We start from the raw sequence: 5,430 nt of genomic DNA, 5'->3' as shown, positions 1-5,430 counted from the left end.
ATTAGCAGTTGAGTTGTCAATTCAACCACACCTGGATAACTTAGTATCTGCAGCAAAGTATTTACTAGCAAAGTAATATGATAGTAACGGTAACGGTAACAAAAGTATTTTGGGTTTTGTAGTGATTCTAACAGTAACAACGGAAAAGTAAACACTACAAGAGATATGTCAACTTGTGACCCTCACTATTGGTCCCTGAAAGGTCATTGATTTTCATTTGCGACCTTTTTTGACCAAAAACAGATGGTCAAAAGCTGGCAGTCGTAAACTGAAATTAACGACCTTCTCTCTGAGAAGGTCGTGGAATTCCACAACTAAAACAAAAGGTCGTTGATTCCATGACCTTCTGTTTTGGTCACTAGCTCTCTGCCCAGGCCACGTCGGATCCGACATGGCAATCTAATGTGGCAAAATTGCGACCAATTGAAAAGGTCAAAAATTAGAATCAGCCCGGTCCAATTGGGTGTTTATATGGGCTGAGCCCATTAATTCAGCCTTTTTTACATTTTTCTATTAATTTTCGCTAGCTACATGGGCCTGGCCCAGTAATTTAGCCTTTTTATTTCAAGGCCTCATCTATTTCGCAGTCCATTTCATTAAGCCTTTTTTATCATATTTGCATCATTGCACAATATTCCGTGCACTATTGTTTGGGCCATTGCCTTTTTAGAGCCCAAATATTATTCGATCCAATAGAACATTCAATCTTTTTCAATCAAAGATTTCAATTTTACACATTTCAACAGCAAACAATAAATAATTTTCTGAATTAAATGATCAAATCCAGAAATCACTAAATGAAACTCAAACAGCACGTACACGACTACACGGTCCATCAAGTGTACATACACTCAAATACACATGCAACAAAACATAGTGGCAACATCAACTAAAACTATGATGCACATCTCCAGGCTGATCTTTGGTCACAACAGCAGCCACCTCGACAACATAAGATCCTGATCTATATAAATTATTTACTTAAAGATTCTTCTCCTGGAATTCCTTGTACACCAACTTTTGACGAATGAAGGCCAAAATCTGCGGATTATAAATCAGAAAAGTTAGGGAACATAATCAAGTGTAGCCCTGCATATAACATTCTCCTAACAATGAAACATAGCTGTAGAATTTGAGATCTAATAAGAAACCATGCATATAACATTCTCATAACAACAAAACTGAGATATATTTGGAAAGGGCAAATGACAAGTATCAACCTGCTGCTAGATAACAGAGCAAACATGTCAAAATTATTCAGATATCCTAATGTGTGTCACATTATAAATGCATCAAGCTTCAGGCCATCAATTTTAGGATGAGTAGATACCTAGCTTCATGTCGATGATATGGATGGTGCTGTAGTAGAACATCTGGTAAGCATCATCTTCGACACTGAACGTTGCAGATACTTGTCCATTTAGTAGTCTATCATGCGCTCCTGCCATCACTCCAGAGAGGATATGGTAAATCTAAAATACTATTAGCAGCCCACAATGCTAAAAAGGTGTTTAAGATAGTGAACCAGTGGATATCACTCAAGTAAACTATTTTACTCCTTACATACAACAGTCAGGAATTAGTACAGTTGTTGAAGCAGGAGTAAGTTGATCATATAACATAAGAGTCAGGAATTCTATGCTTATTGTTAACAAAAAATGATACAAGTTAATATTTTGTTTAACAGTAGGTCTAAGAAAAAAACTATGCATTTGGTGAGAATATAGCAACAGATTAAGAGCATATTGTTCAGCATCACACAGATAGTAGAACAATGCTACAGGAAGCTATTTGCATAAAGTAGAGAACTACAAAACAAGCTATTGACCATCCTACTGGTAGCAAGGACATAAAGATAATCACTTAATAAGATAAGAAGCAGACATGAATAAATCACATAACTATGTACAATTCAATATCCCAGCTGAGAGTGAACATGTATTCAACATTTCCTGCATTTCAATACATGCACGACAGATTCACAGCAAAACTATATATTGCTGTACAAACATGCATGAACAGGAAAGCAACCAAACTACAAGAACATGTAAGAAACAGAGGGAATTACTATAACATATGGAGTGACAAGCACATATATGAACTCAAAATAATGCCCAGCTAGACCAAAAGAAGCTGGATTAGTCGGAATCAGGCAACGGACCGACAACGCTGATGCGCCGGCTGTTCGAAATGGAACGCGTTAAAGGGACGCGATTTTGGGGACGGGGAGGAGGCACGCTCGGCTCGCCTAACAACCGCCTTTGTCGCCGCTGACGAGAGTCGTGCCGCCGAGTCCCGCAGCCACCAACTCGCGCCGCTCACCGCCGCAGTCACCACCTTCGTCGTCGACGCGGCGGTGCTGCCGGACCTGCAAAAAACAGAGGAGGCGTCTGGAATCAGGCGACGAAATCCAGCGAATGGACATCACACTTGCCAACTAATTAACTATAGCATGCTACAGAAACATTTCATTAACAAATTTGATTCAGGAACTAGCTTATTGACTATGAGAAAAATGCTTAGAATAAAAATCATTTCAAGAAATGCTGCAGTAGCTAAAAATCATTATGTCAGGGAAAGCGGATACTTCGTCTAAATAAATACATCTTATGCCAGACTTATTAAACTAAGAGCAGTCACAGCAACACAACATACTTGAAAATGCCAGATTTAGCATACCTCTATTCCTACGTACTACACATAGGTTAACAACTAGGAGAGCAATAGAGCATGCCAAGACTGCAATTGGCCGACTTATTGCTTTAGGTCACAGTGCCAAGAACACTGCTACATGTACAAGTACAACAACAGAAGAATCTCAGGCCTCTATAATTCGCTAGTTTCTTAGGAAACAAACATCATTGCAAATTTTGATGAGATGCATAGGTCCAGCTGATGACTACACAACAGCAACTACTGCAGACATTGGCTAGAGAAATGCTCATCTTTTTTATTCTTTGTAAAAGAAATTTTGAGTTCAAGTAGTAGCACTAGTTACTGACTACACATGTATACAGTGCAATAGCATAACTATAAGTGCAGATTTTTAACCAGTAAGTGCACATAACCTGGACTATTATAGCAGCCGATTTTTAACATTTGCACTATTATAGCATCAGATTTTTAACAGGAGGTTAAACCAGTAAGTGCACATAACCTGGACTATTATAAGTGCAGATTTTTAACCAGGAAGTGCACATAATCTGGACTAGTAAACCAGTAAGTGCACTACATAAGGCTTGGGCTGCACACAAACACACACATACATGTATCAAAAGCAATTCAGTCAACACTCTTGGCAGGCAAGAGGCAAGTTGGCACTCACAGGGTTGAGATAATAGCAGGAGACGTGCATACCTTAAGGGGCGAGCGATTGGTCCGAGCCCGGAGAGCAGAGGAGGCATGGCGGCGGTGTGCTGGCGCACCTTGGAAGCCCGGGAACATGGTGGTACCGATGGTCAAGGAAGAAGAGGAGCAGAGCGTCCCTCCTTCTGCTCCTCGAGGATGGGTGACCTGCAGTAACAGATATGTTGTACAACCTGGGATCAAATGTAGCACATACTATCATTGTAACAGTCTTCTCTTGTGTCTGGCAGTATCCAAATTTACTGTTACTTTTTAAAGTTAAGTTGAATCGTCTTGTAGGAACAAAAGAAGAAACGAGTTGAGTCTCTGAATCTGGCCATGCTACAAGACAAATACCGACTACACACATTTCCAGTCAACATTTTAAATCTAAATGTGAGACTAGTGCTGATATGGTCAGTTTGAGCTTCATAAGTCTAATTATGGAAAAAATGCACTGAAATCAACTTGGTATGCGTTGCAGACTAACACAGTAGCAGGCAGGCAGGGTTGCAGTAACCCAAGTAATATAATGTACAGCAGAGCGAGGCTTTTGGGGGTTTCCTACGATTTTTTTACCAATAGCTTTTTCTTCACAAAAAGCTAACGGTTGGTCCTGAATTTTATCTTCACAGGGGTGTCAATCAACCACAACGAAACTGCATAAACTGAGGGATTCAATGCTAATTCGAACGCGAGTACGCACAGGAAACCTACAGCGATGGAGAACCAAATTCGCATCCGCATCAAATCAAACGGCCAGATCTACGCGGAAACCTAGGGGAAGCAAAGGAAGCAGATCGAGGACATGGACCTGTGGTCGAAGACGGCGACGCATGTGGAGTCATAGGTCGGCGGGGAGCTGGAGCCAACCACGCCGACGCACAAGCCATCGTCCCCTTCTTCAGAGGAGACGTGTGGGTGATGTAGCTCCTGGTAGGGCGTGGCAGACGACGAGATGCACAGCCCCGCGAGGCTTGCGACAGCGCTGTCGCGTCATGGTAGCCGGTGCTCTATTGGCGCTGGGAGGGAGGTTGCGTGGTAGGGGAGAAGGAGCTCCATCTCCATGGTGGCGACCCGTCCCATGGAGGTTCGCCCCTCCTGCCATCGTCGTCATCCCATCCACCTGCCGAAATGGAACACAAGACAAGGTGAGGTGAGGAGGAGATAGTGCACGAATAAGGAGGGGAGGGGCTTACCGGTGCCAGATCCGGCCACCTCTGGCCTCGCTGTCGCTGGATGTGGCAGATCCCGACGAATTTAGGGGTGGCGGCCGAAACCCTAGCCACGGGTGAGGGTTGCGGGCGAGTACTAGAGAGCGCGGATCTGGGCGTGGGCTCGATGGTGAGGGTCGTCGGCGGAGGGGATGGGCGACGGTGGGTGGCGGTGGGGGTGGGTGACGGTGGGCGGCGGTGGATTCAGATCAGATCAGAGTGAGGGAGAGGAGGGAGGGGCGTCAGTGCGTGGGAGAGAAGGGTGCGAGAGGAGGAGTGCGGGACGTGGGTGAGACGGGCGACGTGCGGGCCGTTGGATCCAGAGCATCCGACGGTGATTAATCCACGATCCACGTGAGAGGCCCCTGGACCAATCAGAACGCAGTATACAGGTATGATATTTTGACCATTTCAATTGGTTGTAATCGACTAAAATTAAGATGCTCATCTTAGCTATTTTATTATGACCTGAAAAATTGAAAAAAAAACTTATCATTGTGTCAGCAAATTTGACTTCAGTTTTCAGGAATAATCACAAATTGAAATAAGACAAATATTTTTTAAAGAGTTATGAGAAATGAGATCTTTTAAATCATTTTTCCAATTTTCGATTGCTCGAAATGAGTTTTTTTTGTGAAGGACCTACCATATATTTGTTGCAAAATTGGACCAAATCAATTTTTTAAAATACTAGGTCATATTTAATGCACAATTGACAAAATGGTTGGGTGTCAAAAGTTTTGATCCACCTCTGGTGAAAAAGACAAATTCCCGCCGATTCAGCAGGAAGCGGGTCAAATTTGAACGGCAGCTGCCTCATAGTTTGCTATTTATTTTTTCCAAAAATCATTTCTAGGTACATAAGTATCTA

At 42.8% G+C, this 5,430-nt stretch overlaps 1 long non-coding RNA gene across 1 annotated transcript; it reads right to left on the bottom strand.

Moving 5' to 3' along the window:
• Positions 1–680: 680 nt before the first annotated feature.
• LOC109777486 (uncharacterized) lies at positions 681–4,874 on the bottom strand. Its single transcript, XR_002236358.4, has 5 exons — positions 4,545–4,874; positions 3,358–4,471; positions 2,162–2,368; positions 1,331–1,441; positions 681–1,041 (listed from the first exon to the last, which is right to left on the bottom strand). It is a non-coding gene; the product is annotated as an uncharacterized lncRNA (long non-coding RNA).
• Between the last annotated feature and the right edge of the window lie 556 nt (positions 4,875–5,430).

Source organism: Aegilops tauschii, chromosome 3 (assembly GCF_002575655.3).
Source record: "Aegilops tauschii subsp. strangulata cultivar AL8/78 chromosome 3, Aet v6.0, whole genome shotgun sequence".
In the NCBI taxonomy this organism is placed as follows: Eukaryota; Viridiplantae; Streptophyta; class Magnoliopsida; order Poales; family Poaceae; genus Aegilops; species Aegilops tauschii.
The sequence above is the reverse complement of the archived record's forward strand: the minus strand, read 5'-3'. Positions and strand labels throughout refer to the sequence as shown.